Source organism: Zootoca vivipara, chromosome 15 (genome assembly GCF_963506605.1).
Source record: "Zootoca vivipara chromosome 15, rZooViv1.1, whole genome shotgun sequence".
Classification (NCBI taxonomy): Eukaryota; Metazoa; Chordata; class Lepidosauria; order Squamata; family Lacertidae; genus Zootoca; species Zootoca vivipara.
The window spans coordinates 30331490-30348617 of NC_083290.1; the positions used below are offsets into that span (position 1 = coordinate 30331490).

Sequence of the window (17128 nt, forward strand, 5' to 3'; positions counted from 1 at the left end):
CAGTACGCAATGGCAAGTCCCCACTTGATGCTGTAGCCCCCCCCCCCCAGTCAGGACGAGGGAGGGAGCAAGGCAGGGTCCGCGCAGCAAGGCTTCTGGTGCTCGACGTAAGCTCGCTGGACCGGCGCTACTCTCATGAAACGTCGAGATCCGGGGTGGGACGGGACTGGAGAGCAGTTTCCAGAGCAGTGTGGAACAACCCAAGTCCTCCCAAGGCTGGGCGTAGTTGCGATCGCGTGAAGGCGATCGGTGAAGGCGCCGCTGAACATGGGCAGAGAGCGCTTTGCCTTCCTCCTAAGCACCCCCAGGCAGCTGGCATGGCGTCGAGGGTCTGCTTGAGCTTCGTTGAGACCGTGGCAGGCAGGCAGTGCAGCCGCTGGCCGCTCCGAAACGGAGACTGGCGGTCTCGGGGCTGCGTCCAGAAACACGCTCTGACATCAGTGCAGGTGGCGGAGAGACCACCCCCCAGTTCGCCCCTGCTCGCTCGCTCGCTCTCCCTCCCTCCGTCTGTCTGCCAGCGCCGCCTCCCCGGCTCCGCGCAGCTCGCCCCCCCCTCCGCCTCCCTCCCTCTTTCTCAGCCGAGCCCAGCCATGCCCGAGCCCGTGGCACGCCCAGCCCCAGCCAGCCACGAGGGGACGCGGGCTTGAGCGTAGCAGCGCCCGAAGGAAAGGAGACACCCTAACCAAGCCTGCCAGCCTCGCGCGCCGCCCTCGCCCTGCGATCGCCGCCTTCGTCGTCGGAGCGGCCCCCCTGCAGCCCAGTCTCGTCTCGCCCCGCCAGACGCCCGAGAGCCGCCGTCGCACTCGCGCCGCCTGCCCGGTAAGCGGGGCCCCCGACGGGAAGGTAGCTACGTAGCGCAGGCTTTCGGGCCCCACTCCAGGAGACACCGGTCCGGCCAACGCCGGGCTGCTTCCTTCTAGGCGCCGCGGGAGACGTGACCGGGGAGCAAATGCCTCCCGCGGTGCCCCGCCCGAATTGTCCTTCCCTCGCACTCGACGGGTCTCTGCCCCGAGGAGCCGGGCAGTTGCCGCTCTAGCCTTCTGCCCGCCGACAGCCTTTCCAAATGCACATCAGCTCCCTCCCATTCCTGGGCATAGCACCTCCAGGTCTTCCCACTCACGACACCCCACCCAGCCAGTCCGCGCCAGGCCAAAACTGTCCTGAGTGAACAATCATCCGATCTGGGGCGTCATGTACCCCTAAATATGTTGCCCCCTTCTCACCCCTTGGGATTTTGGGGATCAAATCTGTAAAATAAATAGACAGAGAGAGAGAATAACCAGGAGCGTGCCTCTGAGCATTCGCAGAGTGTCTCCCTCCAGACCAGCATTAACTGCAGTCCAACACTTTGGGCGCGGGAAAGAGACGGGCCAAGAGGGCGCCTTCTTTGGCAAGACTCTGCTCCGGCACCCGGGGATCGCTCACACCCACCCTGCGCCCTCTTGCTGCGTGGTAGGGCTTGCGATGCCTGCTTTGGATGCTCAGCGGGAGTTCCCGGGAGCTCAGTGTTATCGTCACCCTACCTTCGCCAGGCGCTCTCTGCGCGCCTCCCTCCCGCCTCCCCAGCTGCATCTCTCCCCCCCCCCTTCAACGCCCCACTTGTTGGCACCGCTGTGGCTCTTCTTGCACATGCCCTGCAGTCTGTCTGTCTTGCAAATCCGTCCATTGAGCGGCTGTGATTGGCCTTGCTGTTGCCGTGCCAACCACCTGCTAGCACGGCTCTTCTTTCCGTGGGTTGCCTAGTTACCAGTTATCTCCCCACATAAGTCTGGGAGGATGTTTTGCCTTGACTAGTCTCTCCCCCTCCCCGGCCTACCTCGACATTCTCCCCGCTCCCTCCCTGCTAGTGGATGGAATCCCATCTGACAGCCTGCAATTTCGCGCATTGCCCGCCCCCCCCATCTACGCTGCCCCCGCCCTCAGTAAGCCGCTCAGCCGTGCGCCTGGATTCATCCGGCCACGACGATCGTCCCCCCGCCCCGCCCCCTCTCTTCTCATTCTTTTTTCTGGTAAACACTAATCCAGACTTGCATTCCAAACATATTGCATTATCTTTACGAGGCGACTTTTCTTGACTGTGGGATGATTCAGGCGGTTGGAAGGGGATACAACGTGAACTACAGCAAGCCATTATGGTCGGTGGGGGCGGGAGCAGGAGCGGGGAGGGGGTAGACGGAGGAGAAACCTTGTTTATCTAGCACAACATGAGAAGAGAACCGACGGAGGCGGAGGAAGAAGAGGAGGGAGGGGTTTCATGCTTTTTTTCCGGGGGGGGGGTCCCTCTGGAAAATACAGGCATAATCTTGCAGGAGGGAGGGATCTGTGGGAGGAGGGCCGAGGGAGGGGCGACCTATCTGGTTTTTGCAACATGAAGAAATGTTTTCAAAGTGGTTCCACGCAATTCCCTCCCCGTGCGCATGCGCCCTCTGGGCAGCCCCTCCTTGGCATCATCTGGCCTCCATCGGGTGGAGGGAGGGGCTCAGCTTTCTCTCTCCTATCTTTTGAAAACAAAAACCAGCCGAATGAAGAGAGCGCGCGCGATGGAAGGGGGCGGGCTGCAATAAAAGGCAGAGTTAAAAGTCTATGGGGAGGGGGAGGCTAGGATGTCTGCCTGAGCTAATGCCATTGCAATGGAGAGACACAGCTGGCCAAAACTACCTCTGGCCGGGATGGGCTTTTAGCTCAGCTACACTGGAGGTGCCCCAATGAGCCCCTAAGAGAGTCATGGTTGCCACCATTTTGTTGCAAGCAGAGGAGAAGAGGGAGGCTTGTCTTTCTGGGGCTCACGTTGCAATTAAGCAATTAACTCTTAACTGACTGGGCGAAATGTGTGATAGTAATTTATGAGTTATCAGATCTGTGCGACAAACTTTAAATCAGAAGCCTTGCAATCAGAAGCGCTGATTTTCTAAAATCTGAATCCTAATAATTATGTCTGTGCTGGCTTGCGTGTGGGCATGATGCAAAGGTATAAGCTCCTGGAGGACAAAGCTATCAATGGCTTCTAGACATGCTGTCTGTTCTCTGTCTCCATGGTCAGAGGCAGTAATTCTTCTACAGTGGTACCTCTGGATACGAACGGGATCCGTTCCAGAGTCCCGTACGCATCCAGAGCACTACTTAACCTGAAGCGCTGAATCTGCGCATGCTCCCCGTGCAATTCGGCGCTTCTGCGCACGCACGTGATGTCACTTGGGTGCGTCTGCGCATGCACGAATCGCCGAACCCGGAAGTAACCCGTTCTGTTACTTCCGGGTTCGGCGCGTATGTATCCCGTGTTGTACGCAACCTGAAGCATACGTAACTAGAGGTATGACTGTACCAGTAACTGGAAACTGCAGGAGAGGAGAGAGTTCTTGTGGTTGTGTCCTGCTTGCAGGCTTCCCAAAAGTAGTCAACCTGGTTGACTACTTTGAGAAGAGGATAGTAGACTAGATGGACCATTGGCCTGATCCAGCCAGCTCTTCTGGCGTAGATGCATAGCTACTGCACTCTGGCTTCACTTTACTGGAATACACATCTGAGATTTTGGGCATGTTATGACAATTATAGGACCTAAGATATAAAACAAATTGTTCATAAATGTAACAAGCAAACACACATACACACACACATATATAAACAACATGTCTGAAACTGTACCGGCAGGGCCGGTGCTAGGGCTTTTTGCGCCCTAGGCAAAATGACCTCCTGGCGCCCCTGCGTCCCCTCCATAGGCGGGAGGAGCGCAAGCCAAAAGGAGGGCTCAGCGCCCTCCCCCCTATGGATGGCATGCTGTGAGCTCCTCTGGCGGCGGCGGCGGCGGCAGCAGCAGTGCTCGCTCGTTGCAGCCGCTGAGGAGTTCACAGCGTCCCCTCCATAGGCGGGAGGGCACTGAGCTCTCCTTTTGGCTCGCGCTCCTCCCGCCTATGGAGGGCATGCTGTGAACTCCTCAGCGGCGGCTGCCGCGAGCGAGCGAGTGGCAGCAGCAGCGCCCATAGCTGAAGGCTTCAGCTACGGCCGCCGCCGCCACCACTCGCTTGCTCGTTGCAGCCACTGAGGAGCTCACAGCGTCCCCTCCATAGGCGGGAGGGCGCTGAGCTCTCCTTTTGGCTTGCGCTCCATAGGACCTCCATAGGCGGGAGGAGCGTGAGCGTGCGCCATGGGAGGGTGGTGGCGGCGCGGGGTTTTTGCGCCCCTCCATTTACGTGCTCTAGGCAACTGCCTAGTTCGCCTAAATGGACCCACCGGCCTTGTGTACAGGAAAACATTCCGTAAGCCATTTTGACTCAGTGACCTCAAATATTCCGCTGCAGTTTGAATGGAAATGGGCAAAGCCTCCCCATTGTGTCTGTGCTCAGAAATCCTGCCTTGAGGGCACATTAGAGTATGAATAGGGTGAGCCTGTGACCTGGACTCAGGAACTAAGTGTTTATCATCACAAAAGAATGGCCAGGCTGTCCAGGTAAACCAGTTAACAGGTTTCCTGCCAGACAGGATTCTGCTGTAGACCGCCCCTTTTGTGATGTCGAAATAAATAAAAAAATTGTCCAGTAGCATCTTAGAGACCAACTAAGAGTGGTCCTTGAACTGCTGTTGTTTAGTCGTTTAGTCGTGTCCGACTCTTCGTGACCCCATGGACCAGAGCACGCCAGGCACTCCGGTCTTCCACTGCCACCCGCAGTTTGGTCAGACTCATGTTGGTAGCTTCGAGAACACAGTCCAACCATCTCGTCCTCTGTCGTCCCCTTCTCCTTGTGCCCTCAAACTTTCCCAGCATCAGGGTCTTTTTCAGGGAGTCTTCTCTTCTCATGAGGTGGCCAAAGCTACAGGGTGGCAATTTCAAAAGTCTATATAAGGGCTTGCACACCATTGGTCTGCGTTCCTCCTCCCTCCTGTGTGTGTGGGTGAGCCATAGCTGCCAAGTCTCCCGTATTCCCCTGGAAACCCCCGTTTTCCCAGCCGTTTCCCGCTGGCAGCCTGGATTTAAAAACCCCCCGTAAATCCTCTGGATTCTTACCAGCCCGGGGAGGCCCCTTTTGCGCATTTCTGGAGTCTCTGGACATGCGCAGAAGCGATTTCTGGCACTGCGGCCATTTTGGAAATGGGCAGAGCATGCATAGAAGCAACTTCTGGTGCTGCTCCGTCCAGTTCCAAAATGGCCGCAGCGCGACTTCCAGTGCTGCGCCGCGCCGATCCCGGATTTTTCAGTCTGGGAGTTGGCACCTATGGGGTGAGCACCCTGTTGAAAGAAAATGGGAAAGCTTAAATGAGGGACAGTACAGTATCTGAGATGACAGATGGGGAGATGAGAAGATGGACAGGGCCTACCAGCAGTGGTCCATCTTTATATTTCATTTATTTATATTCCACCTTTCTGCCATGGAGCTCAAAGGATCGCTTGTGGGGCTCCCAGGAGGTCCCTCACCCAGGCATAGGCCTGCTTTAGATCTGCTTAGCTTCACCAAGGTTATTCCATCACGTGCCTTCAGGCCACATCCCAATTTTGGGGAACAGGAAAGAAAAACTTTCAGAGCAGCTGTTAGGAGGAGACATTTTACACTGTCTAAAACACAACACAAGGGCCCAGAAAGTGTGTTGGAAGCGAGCTTGAGCTGGCAGGGTATAAAAACTGATTTAAATCAAGTTTTCTATTCCTAGTTCAGACACTTCATAAGCAAAATGTTAGCTGCTGATTGCTGTATACAATCACTAAAACAAGCTGACTTTGAATTAAATGAAAAACTTACACTGCTTATACAATAAATTATGGAATATAATGAAAAACTTACCCTGCTTATACAAAAAATTATGGAATATATGAAAACAGTTTTACCATTTTTGAAACAGAATGTGATACGTTGCTTACAGCCAAACTGTAGTGTCCACTTCAGCAGATGCATGAAGCATAATCCTTAGGTACAGGAATATATGCATCTGGAGGGTGGGGGTCAGAGGAAACGTAATGCAAAATGTACTTAATGCCCATTCATTATAACTTGCAGGAATACAAAATAAGTACAGGGACCCTTGACCACAGCTGTGATACATGATAAAATAATCATCTTGAGAATGCGGAGTTAATTTACAATTTAGTTGTCTGTCCCCATATGCCTGTGCATTTCTTCCAATGAAGTGGACTTTAGTCCATGAAAGCCTATACATAATAATATTTGTAAGTCTTTAAGACAGGGTGGGAACCGGTGCTCTTCAGGTGTCGCTGGACTACAGACCTCATCATCCTTCCTTGACCATTGACCATACTGTCTGAGGCTGATGGAAGTTGCGTCCAACAACATATGGAGACCAGCCGCAGATGTTCCGTGCCCCTGCTTTAAGATTCTTTGGACTTGTCCACATTGGAGCATAATTTTGCTGTTAATCTGCTTTCCCCCTGTTCTAATTAGACTGAAGTAGTTCACACCCATGCACATTTGGAATTGTACCTGAGAAGCAACTTCAGTCCACACCAGTAGATGTTCCCTTCGGTGTTTGTCCTTGTCTTCTAATTTGTTGACTCTGTTATGCCAGTTAAGTACTGACAGGGCATGTGGACAGATAGCCGACCTCCGTACCTATCCCACCCTTGCAAGAAGGGTGCAAAAGTATATGGTCAGGCAATTGAATAAACACAAACACATTCAGGAGCCAAAGTCAGGAGCAGGTTAGCAATGTGTCTGTGAAGTTAACTCTTGACTCAAAGAAAGCAAAACACTATAGGCCTAGTGATCACAGCAACTCTTCCCAGTAGGTCTTGGCAGGGGCATAGAAAGGGGTGTGGTGGGGGCGGACTGCCCCGGGTGCCCTCACTGAGGGGGGTGACATTTAGCATGCTGCCCATCTGCAACTCCAAAGCCTACCCTGAGTTGTTGGCGTAAGGGAGGGATCTGCACTGCTTTGCCGGTGGCATTCCCCCCATCCCCCTTAGTTTTGACAGCTTGGGGGAGGCTTGGAAGTCACAGGTGGGTGGCACACCGAATCTCCGCCATGGGCGGCTTGCTCCGCCCCCAGCTGCAGGGTGCGCACGCTGCTCCAGGCACCTGAGCGGCTATCCCGCACCTGGGAGGGCACCTTCCGCGCCATGCCCCCCTCGGGAGCGTGCCTGGCATATGCTCCGCCACTGGGTCTTGCTCCTATGAAGCCATTATGAGGATGGAAGGTCCCCTTATTTTTCTCTGCTCCCTAAGACTCCTTTTCCTTCGGGTCCTTCCCAAGCAATCTCAGGCTCCTTCGTCTAGTCTCTCGTTGCCCTTTTTCAGGGAGACCAGGGAGGAGGGGAGCTGGTGACAGCAGGAGGGAGAGACTTCCTGTATTCTCCAGAAGCCTGCCTCACCTCTGTCTCCTGGCCCCCATTGCTATCCTGCCTTTGATTCTGGACTGCTTTTTGCCCCACCCTCTTCCTGCTCATTAAGCCCTGTTACTGTACCTATTCAGCTTTCAACACTTCCTCCTCCCAGTCTTCTCCCTCAGATCACTCATCATTGTCCCACCACCAATCCCCTGGCTCTGAGCTTTCTTCCCCTGGAGATTCCCTTGGGGGGTTTCCAAGCTGGTGCTTCCATCCATTCCTCTGCATCTAGCCGGTCCAACACACACACACACACACACACACACACACACACACACACACACACACACACAGAGCTCCTCACCAGGCCTTACTAGCATGCTGGAAAAGAAATGAAAGCAATTATATATTTTTCCAGATTGCTGCCCAATATATACAGTATAGTGTAGAATTTTTGGATGTGGTTTGCTTGTACAGTTTTCTATTTTTGTGCAAATCTGAGGCATCAAAAACAACCACCACCCCTCTATTTAAGAGCACACCACACCACACCGTAAATAGTTACAAGTACAGCCAGAAAAGAAATGAAAGTGTTGTGGAAGTGGTAGGCATGGAAAAGGGAGCAGCAGAAAATGACAATTGATCCATCCACCCAAAAACACTGAAGCAAATCATCTGGGACCCTGAGTGGAACAGTTTGGAGCATGATTTTCCCCAATTTATCTGATTATCCTCATAATGGGTAAACTTGAGTTTACAGCAGGAAAACATCAAGGTTGGTGTTGTTTGAGGGTAACATCATGTGGACTACTCAAATTAAATGGGAATTCAAACACACAGTAAATTGTGGTGCAGACAAGCCCTTTAATGTTCTTGCTGCAACAGCAAACCCTCTGTAAATTATCAAATAATGTCACTGTATATCTGCATACTGTCTTGTTTGGCTCCAGTTTGTGCCATGCTCTAATTAGATGGTAATTAGATGTTAAATGCATAAAACCTGTCTTTTATTTTGAACATTGATTTCTGAGTGCAGACAAATACATTGAGGAAGACAATTTACTTGCAGACTCAAATATCCAGAACTGCCTAGAAATAAAGGCTAGAATTTATTGGGCTGAGAGTGGGTTTGGTTGATAGGCAGAGTTATAAACATATATTTTGAGAAATGAGAAAATTGCATCAATCAAGAAGCTAGTGGGTATCAATTGGATCTCCTAACTGAGCTCAGACAATTATCCTGGTGAGGATTATCTTAATCTACAGGATAGCATCTCCTGGAGCTAGGGACTAGATCCCAGAACTTGCAATGATTTGGGAGCTTCTGGTCCACAGTAACATAAGTTGAACATTATTCATCTTGCAGTGTTCATAATGCTTGACCTTCAGAGGCTGAGATGTTTGCTTCTTTCCCCATGTGCTTTCCTTACCTTGAACAGAAGGTCTTTTGAATTTCATATGCTTGACTGAAAACAGAACCCATGGCTTCTGCTTTCAGGCATTCTAAGAGAGTATGGTATGCTTTCTTATGTCCCTCCCCTCGATCTCAAACTTGGGGACTAGACTCTCCCACAATCATAGATGCATCAAAACAACAACAAAACAGTGATTTTGTCCCCCAAAGTGAAAAATGTCACCCACTGCCTGCAATGGTGGGTGGTCTTACAATGACTCCAAACTTCACCCTCACTACCAGCCACAGTTAATCACAAACCGGGTGGCACTGATGATAATAGGATGAGGGGACTGTAAGTGTTAAGACGTTTTCCCTGCCCATATCTTTTTGCTGCCTCGGCACCTCTATCTGCTACAAAAATTACAACAGAGAAGCCGAATCAAGGCCTTTTGAAGAAGTCTTAGCACACCTATGGAAAGATGACAGGGGTGCACAAGCACTTCCTGCAGGAAGGTGCAGCACAATGTTGGGGCTTTAACTAAAAAGGTGCTGCTGCTTGCAGAGGCAAATGTGGCTTCTGTGCAAAATGCCATAGTGGAATCGGAAGCATCGTTTTTTGCCTGTAGGACTTACCGTGCAATCCGATTACTTGGAAGCAAGTCCCTCTGTGTTCAACGGGGCTTGCTCCTTCTGAGTTCAGGAATGCCGTCGTCATTCTGGGGAAGTTTGTGTAGGAGGAGGCAGTTAGTGATGTTCTCCCTGATATCTGGATCCTCGTCCAAGGCTGTTTAGTGCCTCAAGTGTCAAAAACAGCCCCTGGAACTGAGCCCAGAAATGAATGAATAGCTGGTGCAGCTGTTTTAAAATAAAAGAAGTGGTACAACTGGGACCTCCCATGAATTGTGGAGTGTTTCATTTCAGTGTGTCAGCCAGCCAGCTAGCAAGCCACCCCCCTTCCAAGGAACTCCATTCCACTCTCCCACCCACTGCCTTGGCCCCAAGAGACATTATTTGCCCATCACTGACCATGTTCAGTCCTCACTATTTGTTGTTGTGGAGGCGGGTTGCTCCTTTGGTCGTTTTTCCTAAAGATTTTTTTGTACCTCTGTAAACATTTGGGGTTTACACCCTTTGGCTATGGTCCTGTTGGTGCTCAGTAGCTGAGTTTTGCATAAGATGGAGAGACGACTACACTGACTCGAGCCTGTCAACAGGCAAGCAGCAATATTTTGTGCTAGCTGGAGTTTCTGTTTACAAAGGCAGGCTCACATATTTAGATAATCAGGCGGAGGCAAAAAAACAATAATAAGGAACATCCTCTCTGCTCAAGCAAGCAAGAGAATCTTCTAGGCTCCAGGGCTGTTGCTAGGCCCTTAAAAGACTTGAGGCACAACCTATGATTAAAATCTGCATGAAATCTGCATATGCTAATTTGCATGTCTACATGTAAATTAGGTCAGCTTTTAGAGAGCACCCTATGTAAGCAAAGTCAAATAATTTTTAAAGATTAATAAGTGGGGTGAGGATGGGGTTGGAGATCTGGGGAATGGTGCAAAAGACCCAGGGCTCCACCCACCCTCCAATTAAGGGCCACCCGTTTAAGAATGCTCCCGTGTGCTTTCTTCTGAGGTTGTTTTCCCCACGAAGGCAGCTAAGCCTTGCCAAAGTCACATCTGAGATACAGTCATACCTTGGTTTGCGACCGCCTCAGTTTGCGACCGATCAATTTGTGACCGCCGCGGACCCGGAAGTGTTTACATCCGGGTACCGTGGCGTGTGGATGCGCAGAAGCGATTTGCGCAACGCGCGCATGTGCATAAGCGCTCTACCGGCGCTTCACACATGCGCAGAAGAGCCCCTTGGTTTACGACGAACTCGGGGAGCGACCGGCTCCCTGGAACAAATTGTGGTCGCAAACCGAGGTATGACTGTACTTAGTGGTGGGTAGTGGGCCAAGCTATTCTTTTGGGGACCTGCCACATTCTGTCTTGTGATGTATACGTCAGGTTGATGAGCTGAACCCCCTCCATGGCCAGGAAAAGCATCTCCAAATGGATCTGGCAATTGTTCCAAGTTAGGTTAGGACATGATCCCTTAGGTTAGTGGGAGGGAAGGAGGCAAGGGTGGCTTGTCCCATCTCACCACCTGAGGCAAAATGAGATGGTGCCTTCTGATTTTGCGGGACTCTTGAAGCTACAATCCTGGGAGGAGGAGCCTGAGGGTCTTGACAGGTGGGAACAGGGGGCTTTCTGCAGCCTTCAAGCCTGACAAGTCAAAACTGGGATGGCAAAATGCTCCCTAAATGCCAGCATCCAATATTTTAGAGCCAGCCCTTCTGTGCAGAATGGACAACAAACCAGCACTGATGTTTCTGGTGGTGCCTGTGACTTTTCCACTCTGAATTATCATCCAAGGTGTTTTGTTCTTCTTCTTTGGCGATCACTCGTAGCCGAGTAAGATTGTCTTCCATAAACACGGTTTTAACAATGGGTCCGTGAGTGACTGTGGAAGCCAATTCTGGATCCACATGTCCTTCCACAGTGGGGACATTAGTTTCCAGGTGGGAGTTGATCATGGTGTGGATTTGCCAAGCCTTCCTTCCTCTTAGCACGTTTCTCCCTTGCGTCCTGAGATCGAGTTTCTTCAAAGCCCATGACACCTTTGGTAAAGGCTGTTCTCCAACTGGAGCGTTCACAGGCCAGTGTTTCCCAGTTGTCAGTGTTTATACTACATTTTTAAAGATTTACCTTGAGACAGTCTTTAAACCTATTTCGTTGACCACCAGCATTACACTTTCCATTTTTAAGTTCGGAATAGAGTAGTTGCTTTGGAAGACGATCATCAGGCATCCGCACAACATGACCAAACCAATGAAGTTGATGTTGAAGAATCATTGCTTCAACACTGGTGGTCTTTGCTTCTTCCAGTACACTGATATTAGTTCGCCTGTCTTGCCAAGTGATGTGTAACATTTTTCGGAGACACCATTGATGGAATCTTTCGAGGAGTTGGAGATGGCATTTATAAGTGGTCCACATTTCACAAGCATACAGTAAGGTTGGTAGTACAATAGCTTTGTAAACAAGCATTTTGGTTTCCCTACGAATGTCCCGGTCCTCAAACACTCTGCACTTCAATCAGGAGAAAGCCGCACTCGCAGAGCTCAGGCGATGCTGGTTTTCGGCATCAATGTTGGCCCTTGTGGAAAGGTAACTGCCTAGGTAGGGGAAGTGACCAACATTTTCCAACGTTACACCACTGAGTTGGATTTGTGGTGCTGCGGAGGGGTTATTTTGTACTTTGGTTTTTTGGCTGTTGAGTGATAGGCCAAGTTTTTCGTAAGCTACTGCAAAGATATTTAGGATGGTTTGGAGGTCATCCTCTGAGCATGTGCACACTACGTTGACATCAGCATACTGAAGCTCTATGATGGAAGTTATGGTAACCTTACTTTTTGCTTTCAGCCTGCTCAGATTTTGTTCTTATTTCTTCCTTGTGGCACTAAAAAAAGGTAAAAAGGTAAAGGACTCCTGGACAGTTAAGTCCAGTCAAAGGCGACTATGGGGTTGCAGCGCTCATTTCGCTTTCAGGCCGAGGGAGCTGGTGTTTGTCCACCGACAGCTTTCCGGGTCAAGTGGCCAGCATGACTAAACTGCTTCTGGTGCAATGGAACACCGTGACGGAAACCAGAGTGGACAGAAATGCTGTTTACCTTCCCGTCACAGCGGTACCTCTTTATCTACTTGCATTGGCGTGCTTTCAAATTGCCAGGTTGGCAGGAGCTGGGGAAGAGCAATGGGAGCTCACTCCGTCACAGGGATTCGAACCGCCAACCTTCCAAACAGCAAGCCCAAGAGGCTCAGTGGTTTAGACCACAGTGCCACCCGCACCTTATTGCAAACCACTGCTACTCCTTTTTTTATGGCATTTGCACTGGTGCTTTCCCCCACCCCACCCCTGCTCCTGCGGCCAGGCTTGACCACAAGCCAAGGGGTCTCGGTCTCTCTCTCTCTCTCTCTCTCTCTCTCTCTCTCTCTCTCTCTCTCTCTCTCTCTCTCTCTCTCTCTCTCTCCCCACCTGCCAGGAATGCATTCATGTGGCGGGAAGCACTTGTCAGGCACAGTGCAGGCTGGCTTCAGAATCTCTGGAGCAGAAGACGGAGAAAACCTCCCTCACACTAGAAGCCTGATTGATGTTGAAGCAAAGTGACATTCCTGCCTGTGTTCACACATGCACCCCCTTTCCCCCTTGAGGCAGCTGAGCTGTGCAGGCAAGACTCAAGGGCAGTGCCATGATTTTAACCAGGTTTGATCTTTGGTAGATGCCTCCAGGCCCCTTAACAAGAACAGGAAGCTGTGATGTTAGCAGGGGCTGGGTGGCTCCGGGAAGACGATGGGCAACATTGACATTCTCTCCTTTGCTGAGCTGCAGAGATGAATTTCCACTCTTCTTAGGGTGCAGAAAATGCAGGCTTTGGGCTCTGCCTGTTTTAAGGTACATGAAGAAAAGGGTGCAGTGTGCTTGAGACAGAGAAACTCTTCTCTAAAGGGGTTGGTTTGGGGGAGATTTGTGACAGATGCTTCTTTTTAACCGGGGTTCACATAATCTGTGGACAAAGAGCTGGCCTCCATTTTTGTCTTGCCTTCTTATACACCCTGAAAAATCAGATAGGAAGCAAAAGTGACGCCCACAGCCAATGAGTCAACAACAAATCCTGAAGTTGGATTGTCCAGATTGGTTTAGGAGGGAGGAGGGGAGGCAGGCAGGCAAACTGAGAGGGGTGGGGGTGGGGAGTGTATCTGTGACTAGGCAGCAGAACTTGCAAAAACCACCATGAAAAGCTACAGGATTGACTTGACTGTCTCTGCTGTGCACAGGGGATACCTTAAAAGCAAAAGGGAAAGGTGAATGCTTGTGCAGTCCTAAAAGTCAATTTTCTGATGCACACTTTAAAGGAGGAGACTGAGATAACATGAATGTCCTCATTTATCTGATAAAATCCCTCCCTTCTGATTAAAATCCAGTGCTAGGTACATTGCCCTCTAGCCTGGTGGGGAGATTTTGTGTGTGGCTGAAATATATGATTATAGCTGAGTAAACACAGAATGAAGAGCCCATTTTCAAAGGATGGAGTCCATGGTGTTCTGATGGGGCTCCCCTGCACCCTCACAAGGACTGAGGTTGCTATTTACACTCACCTTTATGCTGAGGTCCCTGAATGGGAGCAGATGCTTACTTTGGACTCAGGTGTGTGTGCTTGTGTATGTGCAGTACTGGTGTGTAGCAGTCATGAACGGTCAAGTGTGGGGGTGGGCAACCTTGTGCAATGCCGTTAGGCCAGGAACCCCCAAACTTCAGCCCTCCAGATGTTTTGGACTACAATCCCCATCATCCCTGACCACTGTTAGCTAAGGATCATGGGAGTTGTAGGCCAAAACATCTGGAGGGCCGCAGTTTGGGAATGCCTGCATTAGGCAGACTGAAGGGACTTGCTCAGTTGGGGATTTTGGAGGGTGGCCCCCAGCTGTTCCGCTTTCGTCTCCCCATCACCACCACCATTCTGGTCTGTTGTCACAGGCCTACCTTGGCTCCCTTTTTCAGCCTTCTGTCTCAGGTAAGGAGCAGTGGAGGATGACACCCCATCACTAATTACCAGTCCAGATTGCTTCTGGACCAGGGAAAGATGTTGCCTTGTTTTGCGCTGGCCCTGTGTGTTCTTCAGTTCCCCACCCACCCTGGCCTCCTCTCTCTTGGTGCGAGTGGCCCAGCAGTGCAGCTTCCAATGCTGCTCACTAGTAGATGCTTATCAAAGGTCTTTGCTTTACTGCTTTGGTGATTTTTGCAAACTTTCACTGAGTTTTTGCTTTGTGGTTGAGCAAGCAGCTGCCTGATTAGCACATGAAATCCATGCTCACGTACTAAAGCATGCATGGATATATTTGCAAATGTACATTCCCTAAATGTGAAAAGCCTGTGTTAAGTTTTGTATTCCATTAATCTCTTTCTTCGCATGAATGATGGAGCTATTGGCCAGCAAAACAAAAGCATTCCAAATATTTCTCCAGCTGGATTACACACATCAGCTGCAAGAGGAGGAGGAGGCTATACTGTTGTCTTTGCTTGCTGTGTGCCAGATCCTGCCATGGGGCTGGGATGGCATGTGGAGGCTGGCAGCCCTTTCCTTGACATCTGTGGCTAGCACAACAAAGCTGTGGCTGCTGCCCCACCCCGACCCACTTCTCTCCTGCAGGAGGGTCCTTGCATGTGGGACAGGAAATGGCTTGTGTGGAAGGCTGCCCTTTCTGTAGCACGCTGGGTGCAGGAAGTTGGAAGCAAGTCCCTTGGCATGGGGAACTTTCTGAGACACACCAGCCTGGCTGATCATGACTTGAGGGGAATATTTCCTCAATAACAAGCTTTGCCATGGGGTCCTCTTGGTCAGAGGAAAGCTATCAGTGGCTTCTAGTCATGAGGGTTCTATGCTGTCTCCATCTACTGGCCAGGATCCCACAGTCCCCCGCCATCTCCATCCTGGAGAGGAATCCTGGGAGGGGTCTCGTGGGTTTCATGGTTAATTTTTAAGAAGGGGAGAAGCCCTGTTCACGCTGAGGACTGCAGCTGAGCAGGCAACACTGAACAGGCAGAGTATCTATCTCACTCTCTGATCTTGCTCAAAGGCCCCTTTGTGTCTGGTCATTAGGAGGAGGGAGAAATCACAAAAGAAAACTGCTTGCTGCATGATAGATCTGCTAAATGATGCATTAGTCCCCAGATCGACTGCTGTCCTCAAGGCAGAGACTACTGGATGGACAATTTAGACAGCAGAAGATTAGCAGTAGGAACAGAGCACACTTGACTCACTGGGTAGTTCTCATTGTGGCTTGATCTTGGCTCTTACCTTTTATGAGGTTACCCAAGGAACTTCCACAGGGAAGTTGGATGCTTTAAATATGCAAAATCCCTGATCCTTTTCATGAGTGACTGAGACTCTTATTGCACAGGGTTCCCTTGGCACACTTGACTAATCTTGGGGATGAAGGATGATGGGAAAGTGCTTGTCTTGCCGCAGAAAGGGTTGAGTGGAGCAAGAGAACCAGACTCTGGTGGGGAGCCTTCCAGAATGGGCTCTGCTCAGCCTTGAAGCCAAGAACGGCTCCCTGCTCCACGTGCAGCAGCAGAAATCAGACTCCCAGCAGAACATGCCCATATTGCAGACAGGAGGTCCTTGGGGCCCCTCTTGCTATGCAGAATGAAACCCTGCTCACCAGCACTGGCAAGGACACCTATGTCATTACCGTCCCCAGCGCAGGATGCTGCTGTTCCTCCCATGGCAGCTGATGGCAAGCTGTGGCTCAGGGACAATGTTAATAAAGGGAAGTCCAAGGACAGATTCCAGCTACTTGCCCAGCTCAGTGGCTGCCCTTCAAGGCACAGAAGGCAGCCTCAAAGCTGGCGTTGCAGCCTTTGGACAGGTGGCATCCAGCTGGCAGCCCCTGCTGAAGTGTTAGGCTTTGCTAGGAGGTGTTTCCACAGCTCTCTCTGCCTCCTTCCCACCTGTTTTACAGCTTCCAGTGGTCACTTGCTGAGATGCTGTGCCTGGGTGCGGGAAAACAACCACTCCATACCTGGAGAGGGTTGCCCTGAATCATTTTATACAATTTAAACACAATTTGTATTTTATCTTTACAATCTTCCATAAATCGTTAGTGTTCTATGTTTCATGTTGATGAAACAAATCACAACAACAGCAAACAAAACAGTAAAGTCATTCTAGAGGGTCCTTACGATGATAAGCTTATTTGCAAAATATAGGGAACCACTTAGTTAAAACAATACTGCATTAATAAATTCATATTTTACCCATCTAATCTTAATCATTATCAGTTAGTTCTATATTACTTCTAAGACAGCCTTCCCAATATTACACTACAGTGGAACCTCGGTTTATGAACACCTCGGTTTATGAATTTTCGGTTTATGAACGCCGCGGACCCATCTGGAACGGATTAATTCACTTTCCATTACTTTTAATGGGAAAGTTCGCTTCAGTTTATGAACGCTTCAGTTTAAGTACTCCGCGGACCCATCTGGAACGGATTAATCCACTTTCCATTACTTTCAATGGGAAAGTTCGCTTCAGTTTATGAACGGTTACTCCGCAGACCGTCTGGAACGGATTAATCCACTTTCCATTACTTTCAATGGGAAAGTTCGCTTCAGTTTATGAACGCTTCAGTTTATGAACAGACTTCCGGAACCAATTGTGTTCATAAACCGAGGTACCACTGTACAGTATTCAATGTGTACCGAGTGGCCAATAAGATTTCTTACATGATTGCCATTCTATTGCACACCTTCTTGCCTGCATTCATATTCTCTGCCAGAGTCCTTGTTCCCATTTGGTGGTTGTTGTTGAGAGGTCTGATCACAGGTACACTCAGCTGTCTTGTCTAGCATGTCCCTAA

At 50.3% G+C, this 17128-nt stretch overlaps 1 protein-coding gene across 1 annotated transcript in view; it reads left to right on the forward strand.

The window, feature by feature from the left end:
• Positions 1-570: 570 nt before the first annotated feature.
• The window catches only part of LOC118096813 (FXYD domain-containing ion transport regulator 6), a 42213-nt gene continuing 25655 nt past the window's right edge, over positions 571-17128 (forward strand). Inside the window, exon 1 of the mRNA XM_060268592.1 lies at positions 571-819. The gene's annotated coding sequence lies outside the window, so the exon portion shown is untranslated. The remainder of the gene's footprint in view (positions 820-17128) is intronic.